Genomic DNA, 23218 nt, shown 5'->3' with positions numbered 1-23218 from the left:
ATTTGAACTCAGAACTTTGCACTTACATGGTAAGTGCTCTACCAGTTGAGCTGCCTCCAGTCCTTTATGCTCTGTTTGTTTTGGAGATAAGTTCTTGCTTTTTGTCCAGGTCACCCTGGACCACAATACTTTCATTTTATACTCCCTGCCCAAGTTGGAATCTTGCAAGAAATTTTTTTTGCCCTGTCTGACATGGAACTGCAATTTTCCCAGTCTCAGTTTCCCAATAGCTGGATGACAGGCACATGTCATCACATATTGAATGAGACCAGGTCTCACAAACTTTCCACCCAGTCTGGCCTCTCACTGCAATCTTTCCGAATGCAACTAGCTAGGATTACAGGCTTAAGCCATCAGTACCTGGCTCTTCAACCTTTTTTAATCTAGTGGGCTACTCTCCTTTCTCTTTCAATTCTTGTGCTTCCTACTCCAACCACATTTGTTTTCTTCATTGGCCCCATAATTAGACAGACACCTAGAAATATCCTTGCAATGCCTTCCCTTTAGTCACTAGCAGAAAACATGAATATTTCAAATTCCAAGCTGAGCCTGAGAACATTTCCCCTAAGCATTTCTCATATTCAGTATGAAGGCCCAAACCACTATTGCTTTCCTCAGACCAATGCAGAACTTGCTCTCCCCAAGAGTCCCTTGTGTTATAATACATTTCATGTTGAATTTTATTGAGTTTACAACAGACTTTCATGAATCATTGGCCTCAACATCTGAACCCAATCTTGGATGCAGGTCCATCTTTTACAATAAGTATCTCTAACACTACAAAGGAATTTCCAGGTAAATTTTAAATTAAATTAATAGCATTATATAGATATTTCCAATGGAAATATCAAAGTAATAACTTCTTTGTTGTACATGGCTAACCTGCATAACCAATATTACTTATAGATGAAAGTTAATAAACTAAAATCTTGATTCTTGGTTCATGCTCTAATTTTATAATTTCATTGATTATTGCTTATAAACAAGATAATTGGCAGGGACACACTTGTGTGTAGCATATAACATCTAATAAATGCTATTTCAATAAATAAACAAGTATTATTTATTCTCCCACTTTTACTTATTTTAATTAAATCAGTGTCTATTTAAGTAAAATAAATAAATTAACTATGTTTTTACTATTTTAGATATTCACAATATACAATGAAAATAATACATTATGGAAAGGATAGAATGAAAATTGTGTATTTTAAAAAACTGAAAAGTCTGCATTCATGTAGAATTTTCATTCAAAATGGTAACAGAATTAAACAAAGAATGTCAAACTATCTTGGACCAATAGAATTATAATCACAGTTGTAATGTTTCAAGGTCAGAGATGCAACTACTACTAATAGGCTAAATCAAGTTATGGGCAACCTGTATAACTAATTAAGGTAATTAGTATAACTAATAAACTCTGAGCCCTCATTAAAAATAATAGCATTACATTTATATTCTAACTCTAAAACCAAAAAAGCAAACAAATGAACAACTTGGAAAATGAATTGGCCATATTCTGGTAGTTTTTCTAAGAACCCCCATTGGTGAAAGTAAAAGAAAATAGCCTGTTATAATGCAGCTTGTACATGGTTTTCTGCAGAATTTCATGTCTTTGCATTGAACTAATCTCTGCAGGGAAGATTGCTTTTTAAACTATCTCTGCTGTAAATGGTACAGATGTTAATCAGTAGAGTTCCCCTGCTAAATTACCCTGTGGTAAGATAAAACTTGTAAAACATGTTTTCAAATTAGTATACTAACATTAAATTAGATAAGTAATATTGTTTTAAAAATCATAATTTTCTGGTTATTTGCATATCTCCTGCTCAAAGCACATGTTATCTGCATGAAGAAATGGGGAGGATCTCTCTTGTAATGTGTTTAATCATTGTGCTAAGACAACAGTAGAGTTCCCATGCAATGCATGTGGCATTAGAAATATTTGTTTTTATTTTGAACCCTAAAAGGGGATGAAAGTGACTTTCTATTTTGAAAGTGTGTTTGCTTATGTAGAAGGAATGGAACCAACCAAAAATCATAAGCTCAAATCTTCGTATCTATTTTCACGTGCAACATAAAGACAACTCAAGAAAAGTAGATTTTACATTAAAATAAAGGGAAAGCAAAGTTAAAGAGAAGAAAAATAGATTTTTAAGGTTGCTGCAATCATTGGCTCCTGGTGTTTAGGGTGTTGGTCCTAGAATATTGAACATTCTGTTAGTTAATTGACAGCCTTTTTATTGAAATCTCTTCTTGGCATTCAAATCATTTTAAATATTAATTAAAATATCATTTTAATTAAGAGACTTGAACTTGCAAGTCACTTTCTCAGATGTTTACTATAATGCCTATGTTAATACCAAATGATGCCATATCTTTCAGAAAGGTTAGAAAGAACTCTTATTTCAGAGTCATTTTTAGTTCTTTGATATAGGCCACACAAATTTTCTTATATTTTACTCTTGAGAAAGACCTCATATATAAGTTTTTAATACATACCAGCTATATATTAGTACATATATTACTATCTGTAGTCCTTTAAACTTAATGATAATACATTGAACAACTATGAAAACTTTGAAGGTAAATTGTTAAAGTTTTGGAATGTCATTTGTTCTCTGAGGTTTCATTGGTAAATGAGGATGAAAGGACCATAGGGATTCTAGATAAATGTTAATATATACACTTAAAACTTTAATATCTATATTACTTATATGATTATAAGTACAAAGAAAAGATTCACCATTAATTACAAAAATAACCATATCAGTACAGTATACTCTCCACTCCAATATGATTATAGATAGATAGATAGATGGTTACGTATGCATGAAATGCAAAACTATGAACCCATGAGTTTATACAGAAATGAATATATAGCTTCTCACTCTTCCTAAGAGAAAAGGAGATTTCTTAGTCAAAATTTGTTTGGGATGGCAATTGTGGTGGGACATTCCTGTAATCAATGAGGTCAAGAGGATGAGGCAGGAGGATAATGAGTTTGAGACCAGCCTGGGCTACACTTCCAATGAAGGACAAGAACACAAAACAGATCATTCTAAGGGGAGAGTAGTAGTGGGAGAGGAGGTTAAATGAAGAAGGTAAAAGAGGGTAAATATGGTTGATGTACTTTTTATACATATATGAAAATGGAACACTGAAACCTATTCAACTTATTTTAAGGTGAGGAAGGGTGTAGGAGGGAGAATAATGGAGGGTTTAACCAAACTGAGGAGTAATATATGCATACATGGAAATGTCACACAAAAACCCCTGTGTAACAATCATATGCTAATGTTACTTTTTATACATTAGCCTACCTTAATGACACTGGGTTCAGTAATACTCTGCAATCTGTTCAAATTAACAGATTTAGTCACTTGGCTCTTTCGAGATTCATTACTATAGAGGGTTTAGTATCTTTCTCTCATGAGAAATTCTGAATTAATGATGTTCCAATGAGATTCTGATGTAAGAATCTGTCCTCAGCTACATTAGAGAAAAAAAATACTTGTCATGATCTAAAGTGTGTAAAAATAGACTCAGAATCTGAATCTACAGACTCAATACCCAGCCAAACATTATCCCATAGGTTATAATGCTATCCCAAAATCAGAAGGGCTACTGAGGGTTCCTTAATACAGATGGAGTGAAATCAATTCCTCTGGCATATCCACCTGCAGGAAGAGATAGCATCCCCTGTTCTCATCCCCTGGCCAGAATGTCATGGTAGTGAAGATTATCTCTCTCGTAGATACCTCATCCACCTGGGGAGACTCTTGGAGTTAACTCAGTGAATGGCAATATGAATTTACAGAGTATATGGATGGTACTGGCATAATTACAAGTGATGGAGATTAGTGCTGCTTTCCATTTCTCAACCAGGCTGTCCTTATTAAAGTACAGAACCCAAGGGCCAGTACAACTGGCCCAATTTCAGCCAGTATTCTTAGCACTACTTGCTCTGGCCATCAAATTGCCACATTGAACATTATTATAAAATTGTGATCTACTGCCTAACAGTTGACTCTTTCAAAGTAGGACCACTGTAGGAATCTCTTGCTTCACAGCCACTCAAAATATTAATGGATGCCACACATGTCTCTATATATGCTAAAGCCACAATACAAACCTCTTGAGGATATTTCTTATTTCCTTTAGGGTTACAGAATTATTGATGGCAGGTAAGGCAAACATATCACTTCTGAAAATAAACAGTAGTGTCTTGGCAGTCAGTTTAATTGAGAAGCTTGAAGGACTTCTCAAAAAAATCTTAAATTACAAAAATGACAAACACTCCTTTAAATGAATCCACTTTGCCCCAGGCATTATTTTCTCTTACGTTTCACATGAGCTTGTCCTAGAAACACAAATGGGGGCAATGGGAGATGCAGAAAGGATAACAGACAGAAGACCAAACATGCACAAGGCTGGGGCCAGGTAGGCTGGGTTCTCAGATGGAGACACATACAGCCCCTTCCACCTCCAGTGAGTTTATTATATACAGTGGCAAAACAAGATGGAGCAGCAGTTCTTGAGGGAGAGGGTGTGATATTGTAATTCCTGGAAACAGGAGGAACCTGTAACCGCTTCTCTCTGAATGTAAACACCTTCAGAAAAACAACAGCAATGAATCTTGCCCACTTCTGCAGTTGGGCTGTGCCAACTCAAGCCTGAAGTTTATTTGGTACAGCTGTGCTTATGTACTCTGCTCTCCACAATTTTCTCCTATTCAAGACATTGCATGACTCACAACTCACACTAACTTTAAATAAACAATAAACTTATCTCCTTTACTCTATTTAAATTGAAATATGTATCATCTGCAAATATATAAATATCAATTTCATACACAAGACACTTTAATAATTTCTAATCCTATCTTTGTAAATTTTCAACACTAAAATCCCATGCCATAAGGGCTAGAGGACAGGATACTCTGTGAACACTTATTAACTACAGACTGTCCTCCTGCAGACACCTGCCCATGTGATATAAAACACATCTGAGATAAATAAAAAACCATCATCCAAAAAAACTTTCAATAGTCACATTATAATCAAAGTTCTACTTCTGACTTCTTTCTGGAAATTGAAATTAGTAATCTAGGAAAATTGCCTCAGATAGACCAAAAAGGGATATAGAATACTCCACTGGCAAATAAAAATCACATTTGGGGATAGTAATAGAATCAACACCATGACCATAAAACCAGACAATCCCTCTTTAGTATTACATTCTTGAGGAAAATCAATAGACCTGTCAAAACCTGTCAAGTGATGGCATGTACTACTGTGCTAATTATTGGACTGCTAGTATTAGGTTCTGAGTGCTTATATTGGCTTGTGATTCATAGGTCCAAACCTCCAAAGTAAGCATCTGCTTCAATCAAACATACCAATGCCAAAACGAGCATGCCATCAAGTTTGGTTAGCACAAGTCCTAAAACTCAACAGCACCAGTAGCTTTCCCTCATCATCAAACTTACAACAGAATTGGAGAACTTGCCTGTAGGCTAATTCTGGAGAGCCAATCACAGTTACATATATTTTAATTGATAAACAATCTCATGCCCAAGCAACGTAAAACCAAACTAGGCCATATTATTAAAAATCTATTTATAACAGAGCCTTCTCTGTGGGCAAATACACAGACTATTAGCAGATTTAAAATTCAGTTGCCCTAATTGGGTGTTATTTGGTTTCTCTGAGTTTAGTTCAATTAAAATAATTCCAAAGATACAAAAATCACTTTTGGTAAATGTGCACACACAGAGACATACACAAAAACTAAAAACCTTCTTAAATATTTACATATCAAGTTCCCATATCCAAAATGTCTTCTACAAGCATATGTCTTGTCATAATGATATTAAACCTGAAAAATAATGACCTACATCAACTCAACTAGGTATTTACTTGGGAAGGATACTCCAGTCCCATATCCCAGATAATATAACCCTGGTCTAGGAGTAAGCTACTGGAGATGACTTTTTTCCTGGACTACAGACTTCTTTGTCTCTCTACCAGAAACTAGTCCACATTCTGAAAACAATCTCTCTTGAAATTGATCTTGCTTTTCTCTCTTTGATATTAGGTACTTGACTACATTTGAGTTCTCTGCTTAATTAGCCGGTGATCCTGTTGTACTTGCTCTTTGCCAAGTGAATACAATTAAACTCCATTGCCTAAAAGGAAATACGACAGAGCTCACTACTAAATGTGCCATTCCAAGAATTAATTGAAATTGCAACATTCCTTAAGAGACAATCTCCTAAAAAGAAAAGCTTCTATACTCCAGAGCCTTCTACTATTCCTTCCTTTCCACCATTACCTCCAGTTCTGAATCTTCAGCTATGGTCATAACAACAATGCCTTTCTTTTGGTTACAAACATGACTAACCTTTACAGAACCTTTTAAAATTATCTTTCATACTCTACAAGATCTTACTTGCTAGTCCTATCATCTTGATCCAAGAAATGTACCAAGATATTATTGACATGAAAGATGTGCAAATCACACTTGTAACAAAGTTCACAACTTAACCAAAATACTGTTAGAAACCCTGAAAATTTCAGAAACATTTTCCTACCTAATGACTTGTAAATGGGGATCTTGTTTACAGATTGGCTTGTAAGGATTCCTTGTTTATTTCTATTCCCCTCTCATTTCATTCTGACAATAAAATGATTTTTATTTCTCTAGCTTGGTTTAGGGCAACTTATGCCTCACTTTTAAAAGTCTTTTTTTTAAATTATTCAGTACACTCAAATACCCAAAAAATCTTAGCTTAAAACTGATTCCAAGACATCAAGGTGTCAATTATAATATAGTTGCCTTTATTATTTTTTAATGCTGTATTAACCCAGTATTGAAACCCCATACCCTTTGGCTCTCACAGTTCAGGCCACTACACAACCACTCTAGTCACCCCAGGGCCAGATACCAAACAAATACAGATAGTCTCCATGCCTCTATGGAGAAGCTTAAAAAATTATTCAAATTACTCAATCTACAGGGAGCCCGGGGTAACCTAGTTAACCTCACTCCATTTGCCTTCCAGAAACTACTCTCTGCAGCTCAAATTTACTGTCACTCTGTCCCCAGATGAAATGTTGCCCTACCTGGAACATTTTATCCTTTGAAACTATAAGTAACAAAACATTCTGCTTTTCATCTCTCCAAGTGTCAATGTGTGACATCCCACCATCAAATGGTACTTTGAACTTTACAAAACAGTGGGCATAGAATCATCATTTAAAACATGATACTCAATTAACTTGTAAGGATGCAGTTATTTATTATTCTTGAGTTTAAATAAACAGAGAGGATGCTGACAAGTCTCCCAGTCTTTTTGATTTAAGTGATCAGTCAATAACATTGTAAAACATGTATAATAAATTTCTAAATCACCAACTGGCATTTTATGTCTGATTGTAAGTGTGCTAAAATCTGGAAACTAAAATTAATTAGAAATAGTGAACTTCCTAGCTTTAAGCTTAAACAAAATTGTTTTCCTTTTAACCTGAAAAGGCTATTTATGTATAATAAATCTATGATAAAACTTTCTATGTTTATTAAGCAATTCTCCTAAAAAGTTTAGCATTTGGAAAATAATAGATAAAGCTAATTTCCTTTATTAGGCATTTTTACTTTCTGTTTTTATAAGGAGATGTAAAAAAACATTTGTGCTACCAGAGTCATTCCAAGAAAATCCAAAGATATTTTATAAACAGAGCATCTATTACTAGTTTTAATAGTTTCTTAGTTTAGTACTTTTAATAGTTTACTAGTTTATTAATAGTTATACTAGTTTGCAATTCAGAAAAATTATAACCATTTTCGATATTTTGATGCATTATCACTCATAACATAATCAAACTCTATGAGAATATATATTTTCATTATGTCCTATCATTACAAATTAATTCATTTAAGTGCTATTCTATCTAGTTGAAATCTTTGAAGATTGGTAAGAATGATAGCTTTTTCAACACATAAACCAATGTTAGTGTTTAGAAAAAGTTGAAATCATGAAATGTTCAGCAATAACCTTGTATTAACTAGTATATCTTGTTGTAGTTAACTTATATTGAATATGCAAGAGAAGACATACACTTTTCTTAACCTGTATTATTCACTTTTGTGTCAAGAATATTATATGTACTTATTTTTAATACAATTTAAAGTTTATGTTTTCAAAGCAAAATTTTAAAGACTGGTTCCCAAATCACACTTAAACTTTATTTTGTTGGTCTTCTTCTCTTTCACACAATAAGTAAATTAATTATGCAATTACTCTCCAAAAGTTCAGGTTATTTCTTTTTACATAACCTGCATTTTAAAAGTAAATCAGCTTAACATTTTTCTTTATTTTTCTAGAAGGTCATTGCTGTTTGTTCTGGATATTTTTAAAGGGAATATAAGACAATAAACTTTTTTTATGATTAGATAAACTCAAGGATTTTTCAACTGAAGATATAAAGGCAGAAAGGAAAACATAAAATAAAAAGAAAAAATTTAGGGAGAAAGCATCATTTGAATGTGAAATTATCATTAGCAAAGTGATCTTTCTTTCCCTCTGCATGGAGATAAAGACAGCTGCAAGAAACACACTTCAATATGTGCTCGTACACACAGCATGTACCACACACACGCACAGGTGCACACACACACAGAATGATCATACCATTCTTAAATAAGTGAACTTTTTCTTCAACATAAACATAGTGAGATCATCTCCTTTATGTGGTAAGGTGATAAAGTAAAAGTTTTTAAAATTTTATGTAAAAAATTCGAAGTAGTGGCTATTGTAATTCCAAATTGTACTCAGTGAGATGTTTTTGGTAATTCAAAGGTTTTGTGTTCCTGGGAGTCATATGGAAAGATGGCAACTGTCTTGTTGTCAAAGTTATGAAATAATGGCTTCTTTTTGCCTTTTAGTGATGAAAACCAAACAACTAAGGCAAATTGTAACTTACCTGACTCATAAAAACTCAGCAATGATAAAACAAGTGATGGTTTCTTAATGGAGGATGATAATAATGATTAAAAAAAATTAACAATAATAAAAACCCAGCAGCTCTCTAACACAAAAGTACAGTTAATGACTATAACCAAACTGTTACTGCTGTTGGATATCTAGCTATGAACATCCTGAAGAAGTCTGATAGCAAATGATGTCCAGATACACTATTCTAGAATTATTCTGGACCAGACAGTGGGAGTCTTGGATAACACTACCAAGAAGTGTCCCGAAGGAAAACATCCAAAACATGGCAATTAGCACAAACTCAAACACTAGAAGTGAGAACAACTTAAGTGTGTCTGAAGGAAGGGGTAAGAAACTTAAAGATTTTATTTAATTGAGGAAGATCAGTCAAATGTTTAAGAATTATTCACTATACAAATCTCTGGAAGATATGGGGAAGCAGGTCTTGTTAATAATGGGTCAATATCTAGGAATATCAAAAATGAACTTGTAGTATAGTAGGTGTTGTAATGAGGCAAATGTATCTTTCAAATAAAGGAGCCCTAAAAGGTCAGACCAAAAGAAAGAAAAGAGAAAAATTCAAGTATTTCTTCACTATTATAAGAGACAATAGTGGGGTCAATGATTATTCTTTTTCTCTTTCAAATTGATATATTTTATAAAAGATTAAGGTACTATTTAAATTAACTAAACTGGATTGAAAACAGATTAAATATCTTCCAAATTACTGGATAAATGTTTGCACAGTAGGAAATCCTCCTCTAAATACTGAATGTGACTGAAATAAATGTAAGTGAAGAAAACAAAAAAAAAGGTCAAACTTCAGTCAAAACAAATAACAAATATACAAATCAGGAGATCATCAGGCTGAGTGAGATAAGCCAAGTCAAAGGGACAAACAGAGAATGTTCTCAACCATTTAGGAAACTTTGAAATAAAAATGATCTGGGGGGGTGAATCAGCAGCGAGAGAAGGGGAAAGGAAAAGGATACTGAGGAGTGAAGAGGATAGAAGTACACTACATATAAATACATATGAATACAACATAATTAAACCTACCAAACACTGAAAAAAAGGGGGGGATTAGAAATATAATAGAGGGGGTTGGATGTGCTCACAGTACACTGTATGCATGTATGAAACATCACAATGAAATCCCTTTGAATTATCAATGCCTGCTAATTCAAAAATAAAATGTTTTAAAAATTACTACTTTATGTTATCCTCAAAGTTAAATCCAAAGAGTATTATGTGCAAAGATCAAAAGAAAAGTTTGGAAACTTCACAAGTGACAACAAAGAAAGGTTAATAGGTATAACAATGCTAATAAAACTTCATGAAAACAATTAATTCAAAGTCAAAACCATTCAGTGAAGCAATATATTTAGACTTCCAAAAGCTGTGTGCATCAAATATCCTACTCTTAGTTTATGATTAAAAGAAAGATTGACAGAAAAAAATAATATTGCAGCCTATCAACATTTCCCAAGGTCATTGTCATTCAAAATACACCATAATAAAATAGTGCATAGCACATAAACAGCTCAATTAGTGAAGTTATTTGTATGCAGAATACTAAAAAGCATACATATCAAAAAGCTTTAAACATTGGAAATTTTCTAAATACTTATGTATTTTTCCATAGAAATCATGCAGTGTTTACTCATATGTTGATTAAGATGGAAAGGTATAAATTTTCAAAAAATAGAAACTTAGAGAATTACCTTTGGATCACATCACATTTAAAGAAATTGCAAATGTAGTGAGAAAAATATATCCCAGAGATAGGAATATTTGTTCATTTAGTACCTAAAAATGAGACTTGCTGAATGTATTCCAGGAATGGGGGAAGGGGGATAAAGGAAAATGGCAGAGGGGGTGAATTCAACTATTATATATTTGATGTATTGCATGAAATTTTAAAAAATGCCACAATGTACCCCTGCCCAGCACAATGAAAGAAAAAATTTTTCCAAAGTCTACTACAATGAAAATGAGACAATACAATAAAACTTGAATCAAATACAGATTTTTTTTTGTTTAAAAAATAGGTATGTTTGCTAATTTACTCTACCCAAACCAAAATAAAAATTTTCCAATGTCTTGACTGAAAGTAGTTTTATAACTTGGAGATCGCCCCCCAAAGTTAGGTTCTTACCCTCCCACAGAGTTTGGAAGGTCTGTCAGTATGTAACATTTTACTTGGCTTTCCATCACTGTAACAGATGCCAGAGCTATACAACTTACATAGAGAAAAGGTCTATTTTACCTTATGGATTTAGAGATTCCATGATTAAGCAAAACCAGCAATGGAGGGGAGCATGTTCATGGTAAGGAAGCAAAAGAGATGAAGAGATAGGGGCCAGGGTCCCACTACCCCAGTAGAGGCATACACTCAATAATCTAAAGGCATCTTACTAGTCTCACCTCTTAAAGATTCTACTATGTTCTAATACCACCCTAGGGAACAAACTTTTACCATATGGTCTTCTGGGAGACATTCAAGGCCCAAGCCATGGCAGTTATATATCAAAGGGATGACTCCCTGGGCTTCCTTCAATCTTGTGTTATATAACTGGCAAGAAGCTTGTAATAGATGTGTATCTGAAAAGCGCAGAGCAAGAATTCACAATTACCAATTGTATAAAGTAAATGCTTTAAGAAAAGGGATGCCGTGGGTCTAAGAGTCAAGAAGAATTCCCTCTAAAGTTTAGTCACACTGAAAGAGTATTAAGACCACCCTGGTCAATACTCCACAGTCACGTATTTCCCCCAGTCACTCACTGTTTATAAACTTCAGCAAAGCATGAAATTTCCATGATAACTAAATTGTATCAGAACACAGGAAAAGAATATTTTGTACACTTTTCAAAGGCTGGACCTCTAACCTATATACTTCAATATAACAAAGTAAGTTACCAAATGCAAAATCCAGTCAATTTCATTTCTCAGAATACACACACACACAAACACAAATGAAAAAAAAAAAAAAGACTCCATGTAATTTTACATTAATGAGTTGATTTTAGCTAGCATTAACAGAAAAATTGAAAGGATTCATTTCTATGTTAGTCTGCATTGTACTAGAAAAGAGATGATAGATTTAACAGAAATCAGTTGAAGACAATTGGATGAATGGAATATTTACAGGATATAGGCCAAAGTAAGACAACCAAGAGGGATAGTGCATCTTCCTGGAATGAACTTGGATTCCAGTAAAATATACCTCTCATCATCTATTCCCATTCTAAGTTCTCCAGAATATACTTCATATTGGCAAAACATAGCAGGCAAGCAGAGGGCAGAGGAGTCTTCTTCACAGCAGGAAAAAAGGGGTGAACATGTATGGAGTGAAGAAGGACACAAGGGATTGTATCCTAATTTCAAATGCATCTTGACATTAGGATATGTGCTGTATTTTATCGAATCTAAAACTATATAGACTAGAAGATGCCATTGTTGCATTAAGAAAAACAATTTTCAATTCAATTATAACAAAATTTTTCTAATCAGATATTTAAATTTTTATACTGTTAGTTTTTATATTAATTTAGATAAGACTTATCCCATATTATGTGCTTACAGAAATGAAATAAATGCAAAAATGAGTTAAGAGATGCTGCTATTCAGTCTGATTATTAGAAATAATTTTGTTTCAGCATCTCTGTACTGCATCATCTTTTTCATAATCAACATTGATGATGGGACTGCATTGAATAAAAGAGCTTATTTCCATTTTGAAGATTTTTTTTCTAATTCAGGATGGTTTTTATAAGGTTTCACGCTTGTACCTTGTCCATTGTATCAAAAAGTGTCAATGGAAATTTCTTAGATAGGGCCAAAGTTTATTTTTCTTTCATGAAATCTTCCATGAATTGATTTTGAGCAAAAATCCCTCTCTTTCTTAAATCAATACTAATTTGAGTCACCATTGAATAATAATTAACCCATCTTACATTATAGCAAGCCTTTCAAGAAAATTGTACATACTATTTTTGTGCTACTGTGGATTGAACTCAGGACCTCCTGCTTTGTAGATAAGCCTCTACCACTTGTGCCATGCCTCTAGCCCTTTTGCTTTTAGTTTCTTTTCCAGAAATGTTCTGGGGCTGGCCTCAGGCCACCATCTACCCATCTCTACTGCTCAAATAGATGGGACCAGATGCATGCCATCATACCACTTTTTTTTTTTTAGTCTGGGCTAGACTCAAACCACAATCCTCCCATATCTGCCTCTCAAATAGCTAGGTTCACAACCACACAGGTCAAAGTATGCAAAGTTAATAAAAAAAGTATGTTAAAATGGACTAAGGGATGCAGTTACATTTGAAAAAAATGGGAGATAAAAACTTTTATCCTTCAATAATAAAACAGAAAAATGATTGTGAATATAGATTTTTAATTCATTTGGTTCTAATTATGTTAGGGGGGAAAGAACTATAACTCTTGACTACTAATTTTAAGAACTCTGCAGAGGTTACCATTATGAGTCACATTTCTAGAGATGTGTTAGTGAAAGAAAGCAAATTTAGTGGGCAGAGCAGAGATACAACAAACTCCCTGCTAAACTGGGAAAGGTCAGATGAACTACACCATTTATTTTCCTCATTTTTTATCAGACAGAGAAGCTGTTAGGAAATCAGAGGGAATGAAAAGCTACTTAAGAGCTCCTCTATAAACTAGGAAATTAATAGTCTCTTTTCCAGAGGAAATTAGAAAAAAAAAAGAATTCTGGCAAGATACTGTACATAAGGATGCCCTAGATCCCACACGTGTTGCATCTAGGATCAAATATTACTCCAAAAACTACTAAGAGACTACCTTTACAGCCATTACCCAACCTCAGGCAGCACAGCTATCTCCAAGCAAGTATTTGAAGACAGAGTCTACGGAACTGCTTTGTCACCAGGCAGACATACACCTTGGTTTACATAACCATCCACTGTGAAATGGACCTGGTGAAATCAATCACATAAAATAACTGAACAGTCCCAACCTTATGTCTGTTTATGGACAGAGTATCTGGACTAATTCTCATGGCAGGCAAATATAAATAGCCCCAACCTATTGGTTTTATATTCTGGCCAGCACCACCTGTGGCTAATTGTAAATGTCTTAGACTATGTGTTTACCTCAACAGTAGGTAATCCATAGCACTGTGGACCTTCATCCCTCCCTACCTGTGTGCTGGTCTTTGTATACTGTAGGCTCAACAATCATATGGTATTGTCACAATAATGTGGCACTGGGTGTCATGGGTCTGCCATAGAAGCCTGGGGTTGGCCTCTCTCAGCTCTGATCAGTGATCAGCTCCCATAGTGATTGACCACAATCAGATGACTCTAGACAAGACATTTTGCCTCACTCTAGCCCTAGAAAGAGGTGTGTATAGGGATGGAATACTCCCCCAGTTCAGCTGAACAACAAACCAAGTGAATATTTGGGACAAAACTGGGATCAGATCACTCTATAGTGCTGAACCATGGATAGCACATCAATAGTGGACCTACCACATATCTGGACTTAAGCAACCCTCTAGTGCTGAAATAAAGCAAGTGATTATAGGATCTGAGTAGAGGAGCTTAGAATTTCAGAAAGATAGCATCAAGAAAGGCAGATCATAAAGACTGAAATTAATATCTAATTCTTAAATGTAGAAATAATATCCAGACCTTTCATGAAACTATGACATCTAATGGTCAAATAAGACACCAGAAACTGATCATATAAAACTGTGTGTGGACAAAGTCAGATGAAAAATTCAAAACAGCTATTTGAAGGAAACTCAATGAGATTCATCAGACTACAGAGAAATTATTCAGTGCTTTATGAGAGAAATTTAATACAGACATGTAAAACATTACAAAATATCCAACATAAATCCTTGAGTTGAAAAACACACTAAGTGAAATTGAAAATAAAATAGAAGTCTTTAATAGAATAGATCAAACAGAAGAAAACAACATCAATAAATAATGATAAATGGGCAAATTAAGCAAGGGGGAATCATAATTCCAAATAATTATGCACCCTATATTAGTGCACCAAGATATGTAAAGCAAATATTATTATATGTAAAGAGAGAGAAAGATGCCAATATAATTCTATTAGAAGTCTTCAATACTACTTTTAGCAACAGACATATCATCAAAGCAGAAAATAAATAAGGCAACAGAAAAGTTAAATTGTATCCTAGACCAAATGTTTCCAACTAAAATTTACAGAATGTCCCATTCAACTGTTACAAGTGCGTATTTTCCTCAACAGCTTATGGAACAGGATATCCTTTTCAAAACAGTTCACATTCAAGTAGCCCACAATACAAGTGTCAAAATATTTTAAAAGGTTAGCAGTGTAGATTACTGGTAAAGTGCCTTCCTTGGAAGTAAGACCCTGGATTCAATCCCCAGTTTTGCAAAAATAAAAATCAAAAGAAAATTTTTTAAAAGTTGAACTCTCATCCTATGTGTTTTTTTATTATTAATTTGTTCACATGTGCATACATTGTTTGGGTCATTTCTTCTCCTCCCCACGACCCCACCTGCTTCCCCTCTCCCCACTCCCTTCCAGACAGAACCTGTTTTGCACTTTTCTCCAGTTCCGTTAGAGTAGAAATAAGCAATAATAAGAAAGACAGCATTTTTGCTAGTTGAGATAAGGACAGCTATACAGAGAGATTCTTAGCATTGCTTTCATGTACAAATGTGTTACAACCCAGGTTGATTTATCTCTAACTGATCTTTACACTGGTTCCTGATCCCTTTTGTGTTGACCTCTGTCACTTTAAGGTTTCTGCATTAATTCCTCTGGAGTGGGGACATCAAATGCTTTCACGTTTTACATCCAATGTGTTTTTGAACCACATTGTGATAAAACTAAAAATCAATGAAAAGAAAGAACTTTAGGAAGAATAAAAATATGTGATAATTAAACAACTTTATCTTGAACAACCAATAAATCAAGAAAAAAATTAGCAAATTCTTTGAAACAAATAAAAAAATAGCCACAATACATCAAAACCTATGGGATAAAGCAGCCATAGTATCAGGAGAGCATTTTATAGCCTAAATGCTTATCTCAAAAAAACAGAATCATCTAACATAAATTGGTTATCACTTTACTTCAAGGAGCGAGAACAAAACAAAAAAGACTGAACCAAGAACAAATAAAACTTAAATTACTATAATGAAAAAAATAATGATTCGAGTAGAAATAATAAATTAGAGACTAAGCAAATTAAAAGACCAGTAAAATGAGTGCTGATTCTTTGAAATGATGAACAAAACTGACAAACTCTTAGGTAGACTAATCAAGAAAATAGACATAAATTGAAAATAAATTAAATTGTTGATGAATGAGATGTTGTCATTGATGGCACAGATGTACAAAGGATCAGAGATTATTCTGAACAGCTGCACACCAGAAATGATGATAACATAGAAGAAATGAACAAATTTCCAAATACATACATTTTATCACGATTAAACCATGAAGACAAAGAAAACTTAAACCAACCTAGCATGAATAAGGAGATTGAATCAGTAATAAAAATTTCTCCATCAAAGAAAAATCCAAGAACAGGTGGCTTCACTGCCTAGTTCTACCAAACATTTAAAAACAAAGTAAAATCAATTCTCTTTCAATTAGTCTAAAGAAATTGAAAAGGAGGTAGTTATTCTGAATTTGTTCTATGACATCAGCATTGCCCCACACCAAGACCACATAAGGACACACCAAAGGAAAAGAAAAGAAAAGAAAGCTTCTTTGGACTTCCCTGATCTTGATGAACATGGATGTAAAAATCTCCTTCAGAGTACTAGCAAACTGAATCCAAGGGCACATTAAAAAGATTATCTGCCATAATCAATTGCAATTCATGTCAGGAATGCAAAGATAGCTCAACATAGGCAAACCTATAAGTACGATAAAAATATTAACAGAATGTTATGGATGATAAACATACAATCACTCAAGTGGTACAAAAATGCATTGTATAAAATTCAACATTCCTTCATAATAGAAATTATGAAAAAGTCAGGTACAGAAGAAACATAGATTAACATAATAAAGGTCACATATTATAAACCAACAGCAAACATCACATTAAATCTTTTTGTTAAGATCTGAAAACAAGATGAAATACCTAAGTTCATTACTTTTACTCATCACAGTACTAGAAATCTAGTCAGCCAGGAAAAAACAATGAAATCCTGTCATTTCCAACACCATTGATGGAACTGGAGAAAATTATGTTAATTAAATAAGCCAGGCACAGAAAGGATCTCACTCAGATAAGGAATCTAAAAAATGCTGATGTCACAGAAGCTGAGAGTAAGTGATAGTTACCAGAGGCTGGGGAAAGTAAGGGAGATGGAGAGATGGGGAACATTTGATCAATGGGTACTGCTATAGTTAGAAATCAGGAACAAACATTTCTGGTGTGCTATTGCATAGTGGGGTGATTATAAATAATGATAATTGACTGTAAAATTTTAAAAATGTAGAAGAAAGACTTGAATGTTTTCACAATACAAAAAAAAGTTTGAGAAGGGTATGTTTACCCTGATTTAAACATTAGATAATATATACATGACTTAAAGCATCATAGTAATACATAAAATATGTATTTTCTTGTTTTCATGCATCAGTTAAAATGCATTTAATTGTAAAAAGAATATATATATATATATATATATAGAGAGAGAGAGAGAGAGAGAGACAGAGACAGAGACATAAAAGACATTTTCTTCCAGCATGGTATTCTCTCTTACTTACTTATTTGTTTCGTACTTTAAAAATTGGGAATGATAGTAACGTGATGTGTGTGTACTGAAGTTAAGTTTAAGAAGATTTTCCCCAACTGCATGAGTTTAATGAGGAAATGCTGAAGTGAACTTGGTACTTCTTTAATTCCATTCATTGTTCTAAATCATTTTGTCTTTTCAAATGGAGCATACTAATGTTAGCTAACGCTTCTGCTTTGAGTTTTATAAAGGAATATTCTTTCTGTGGGAGGGGAAATTAGCAGAGTGTAAAAGAACAGACATTTGTTTTCTTTAATACTTAATCCTTAGAAGTTTTAGCTGCTTAAAACATACATACCACACACATTTTGGATATATAGATGATAGATATATAGATAGCTTGATACCTATAGATAGATAGATAGATAGATAGATAGATAGATAGATAGATAGGTAGATAGATAGATATAGATCTGTAACTGTGTTTAGTGCACTACATGTACCCTTAGCTTCTTGCTAAGGGTTCAGAGAGGAATACAATGCAGTTCCTATTCTCATTCCTATAATTATGACTTCAGCATATTTACTTCTATTCTGGGTCCTGATTTTGCTGTTAGACAATTTTAAATGCTTTGCAAAGTAGCTTTTAACTGTAAAACTACTCCAGCATAATTATAAAACAGTAGACATACATAAATAAATATGTTATGCATGTATGTGTATATATGTATGCATATAGCACTTTTCATCTTTTGGTGAAGACCACTATCCTTCCTTTCCTTTACATCTGGAATTAAGTAACTTTCTTGTCACCAGGTAATTAATTTCAATTACTAATATTTTCCCCCCATAGAATATATTTCTAATCCACCTGTTTCTCCTTCTACAACTTTTATACCTCTCTACAAAGTAAATATACTAAATAATATGATTTTTGCATGAATGGGAAGTAAAGAGAATGGATCCAAATTTCATTCTTCTACAAATCCTTACTGCACATCTGCCATTGCTAACATCTGTGGCATTTTTTTTATGCTAACAGTAACAGTTCAGAAATTTCAAACGTTACCTCACTGGAAAAACAGTGTGTGTGTGGGGGGGTGGGTATACATGTATATATATATTTCTTGTTATTTATAGTGCTATACCATATAGGAACTATATACTATGTCTAAAAAAACCTGAACTAGCCTCTACGACATTCAATATTAGTTATAATCTTGCAAAACAAATCATCTATCTTGTTAATCCCATGTTTTCTTCCCATTTTTTGACTATGTGTTTCATTCTTTGATTCCTACTTCTCTGAAGTACATTTTGTGTCCTCTAGATTTCTTTTTAACCAGCTTCAAGATTTTTTTTTCTTCCTAAGAACTAGAGATTATGTCTTTAAACTTCTAAGTTTCCATGATGTGGTTTGTCAAGACTTTAAAAAATATATCTGAGCACATGCTAATTGAAAAGTGTCCCCATGTTGCTATTGCTTCATATCCCATTCTCTAAATGGCAGATCAAGATAATGTTAAAATCTTTGAAGTTTTATTCATTTCTTTATGATGACTTCCTATTCATTTACTAAGAAAGATGTGAAGAAATCTGTTTTGCCCTTTGATTTTCTTATTAAATATATTTAGAATCTGGTATTAAATGTTTACAAATCTGTTAAGTTTTGGGGTTTTTTTGGCAACCTGATACACTCATAATTCTAAAATGTTCCTGTTTGTTATAATGTTATTTATTTTGAATTCTATTTTGTTAGATATCTTAATATTCAAAGCAGCTTCTTTTATACTTGGTGTTGCATATGTATCTTTTCCCTAGACATTTATTTCTAATTTCCCTAGTCTTTATACTTCAATTATTTGCCTTATAAATCATGAAGGGCTAAGCTATTTTTCCTTCAATTTTTATCAGAAAACTGGAATCTAATTGGCATGTATATTTCATTTATATTCAAGCTTTATTGAAATGATGGGTTTCAATCCAGCATCTTGTCTTTCCTTTTCTGTTCACTCCATCAATTTGCTGTGCTAGCATTGTTATGGTTCCTTTACTGTCTTATTTTGGCTTAATTGAGTATTACATTAATGGTATGTCACTTCATCTCCTTGGTTGGATCTTTTGCTTACACATCTTACTACTATTCATAATGGTTTAGCTAGAGATTTCAGCTTATGTTTATCCTTATGACAGTGTCTTTGGGTTTATATTGTAGTACTTCACATTCAATGTGAGTCTTTTGCAGCACTACAATTCCACTTAGCAACACGTTTCATGGCATTGTTAACCATATTCTTCCTACTACATATGTTAAAAAATCCTCCACATGATGTTGTTTTTGAATCTATGCTTTTAAAAAAAATTTAAAATATATATACTTAGCATGTCCTATGCTTTTCTGTGTTTTCTTTCAGTAAAAATATTCATGTGGTATGAGGTGTATTCATCCTTTTTTTTTCACTCTCTTATGATATGTTTTCTTTTTTTTATGTTTATACAGTTATTCACATGTGTTTACATTGTTTGGACCATCTCTTCTTTCTGCCCCCTCCCCCTTCCCCCCACCACCTTCTCTTCCAGGCAGAACCTGTTCTGCTCTCTTCTCTAATTTTGTTGAACAGAAAACTAAGAGATAAGAAAGTCATAGCATCTGTTATCCCTCCTCTCCATATTTGAAACAATCTTTAGGACAAACCCTCCTTTACAAAATCCTTTTTCATCCAAAAAACCATTCCTTTTTCCCTTTAATTTCTCAAAAAATACACTCAATACCTATCTGTATCCTTTCCACTTGTTTACATTGTAACTTGTATTTTAGAATTAACTTTTATAAGAATTTTAAATTTAAATAATTTTTTTTTTTTGGCTGATGGAGGAGACTGTCCACCCCTACCACAGAGATCTGTGAAGGATAAAGCTTACCCAAGAAGTCAGGTAGCACGAAGTAGGTGATTGAGGCCTACATGCTACTTGGACAGTTGCCTTGAGCGTCTCCAAGGTGATCTTGAAGGAGGCTGAGGTCCAAAGACCACATCAGTCTTCTGCCGCCAGACGCAAGAGGTCCGTGAGGCCTCCAGTCTATTGAGAATGGGAGAGAGACTGATCTACCTTGTAGTGGCAAAGAGGGGCAGTTGACCCTCCAGTGTCCATTTTGGCCACATTGTGGACAGGTTCCTGGAGGCCACTGAGGTGAAGGGCAGATTTTTGGCCAGTGTCCTGTCTGGTTGCATTTGAAGCAGGCACCTGGAGGCGTGCTTTATCATCAGGCCCCTCTTGGAGTTGGAGGAGGTGGCCTCAGGCCAGCTGCCAAGAGCTGGGACCCTTCACTGCTCTCAAGAATCATCTTGGTTATTAAATACCTTAAATGCCATTTTCTCAAGATCTCCTTTGGGGGGTTGAAGGCCATCCTCTGCCTGTTTACGTGTTTTTCAAATATCAGGGGAGGATTGGGAAATAAAGTGGGAGTTGAGAATAATTATTCCATCCTTGGAAGATGGGTCTAGCATAGTATAATAGGTTAAGGCTATAGTAAGTTGCCCTAAGAAGTCAGTAGGGTTTTCAGTTGGGTGTTGGATAATTTCTCTAAGTTATCTCTAAGATAATTTTTCTAAGTTAACCAAAATTGACTGACCTATGGGAAGCAGTCTGTAGCCCCACAAGGAGGCAGGTGAGCATATAATTCCAGGCAGCCAATATGGAGGGATCTTGATAGTTACAATGTGAGTCCTCACATGGCACAGCCAGAGATTCTACCAGGAGAGTGAGATCTGTATGGTGGACATCATCAGCATGTGCCTGGGCTGCCAACCAAACTCTTTCCTTTTTGTCTGAAGTTAAAGTGGAGGAAAGAATAACATATATATCATGCCAAGTCATATCATATGCTTGGGTTAGGTATTTAAATTCTTTAATATAGGAGGCTGAGTCATTAAGAAGGAGCCAAGTCTCTTTTCAATTTCAGAGTGCTCAGTCATGAGAAAGGGCACATGAACTCTGATAATGCCATCAGCTCCTGCTACCTCCCAGAGCTGGCATAGATGGGCTGGGTGTGTTTGGGAGGAGGTATGGGAGCCAGTATGGCATGGCATGTGGGTGGGGAGGAGAAGGGAAAGGGTATAGCAGGGGCTGAGGGCAATGTTGGCAGTGTTGGTCCCTGAGGAGTTGATGGCTCAGGGTCAATTGTGACTATTGTAGAAGGAAAATAGGGTGGTGAATGTTTGGGAGAGTCAGTATAGGTGGAAGAAGGAGGGTCTGAGTCATGGGAGGATGGAGTGGGAGAAGAGATTGATGTAGAGGACTGGCAGGAGGAGGAGTTGGGAGGCAGGCAGACAGAGCCCGTGAGGTCACAAGTAAAGGAAGAGTCTTCAGGAGAGGGATCAGGAAGAATTTTGAATTTTGAGGAGGGTTTGCCACTGGCAAGGAGGATTTGAACAGTGTTACAAGATTAGAGCAGGGAGGGTCATGAGCAGAGAGAGAGAAAAGCTTAGACATATGGAATTTTGGATGACTTGCCATTGTAATGGCAGAAATTGTCAAGATCTATACATGTGTGCAAATCAAAAGTACTGTGTTCAGGCCATTGGAATTGATTGTCTAGCTTGTACTGAGCCCAAACAGTGTTCAATAACAAATAAGTCGTTTAGGTTTATATCATGTTGGAGACAAAACAGAGGGTCCCAAGGGAGCAGAGAAGGCATCCCAGGGGCATGGATGCATCTAATTTTTAGTGTGTGGTCCCTATAATGTAGAAGAAACAAGAGAGAGAGAGAGAGAGAGAGAGTGAGAAAGAGAATGAGAGAGTGAGGTATGTGCCTTGGTGAGTTTACTCTTTAAGCCAATATAGATCTAGGTCAAGATCTAGCCTCACTTACATAACTCAGGCAAGGAGAGCAGAATCATCTAGTTGTAGCTTGGTCAAAGTAAGCTGGAGGTGCTGTGGAGCTCTCACCCTAGGTGGAGGAAAGAAGACAGAGAAGAAGAGCAAGAGAAAGAGAGAGAAAATGAGAGGCATACCTGGCATAGCGCTATGACTTCTGTGACCATGAGAGAGCAGGCAACCCCAAGAAGGGTAACACTTACCAAGTCTCAGGAGAGGAGTAAGTCAGGTGGAGGGCAGTGGAAGAGAGGCTAATGATGGATGGGAGAGCCGGCAAGGCAGAAAGGTCTGAGATCCACAGTCTGCAGGCACATGGGGTCAATTAAGCAGTCTGGGTCCAGCAGATGGCAGGACACAAAGGTCAAGGGACCAGCCCAAGCCTGGAGCATCCTGCTAACCTCTCCAGGGTTTTGGTACCAGATGTAAGGAACTGCCAAACAAAGACCATGCCATGTGTAGAAAAGAAAGATTTATTGAAGCACAGACTGCTAGGCTGCCTCCTTTGGGTTCAGAGTGCAGCAGCTTGGCTGGAATGGGTTGGGGGCTTTATAGGAGGGGCCACACTGTGAGGGAGGAAGGGTGTTCCTCCCAGAGAACAGCTGG

The sequence above is a fragment of the Castor canadensis genome, chromosome 13 (assembly GCF_047511655.1).
Source record: "Castor canadensis chromosome 13, mCasCan1.hap1v2, whole genome shotgun sequence".
Taxonomy (NCBI): Eukaryota; Metazoa; Chordata; class Mammalia; order Rodentia; family Castoridae; genus Castor; species Castor canadensis.
Note: the sequence above shows the minus strand (reverse complement) of the source record.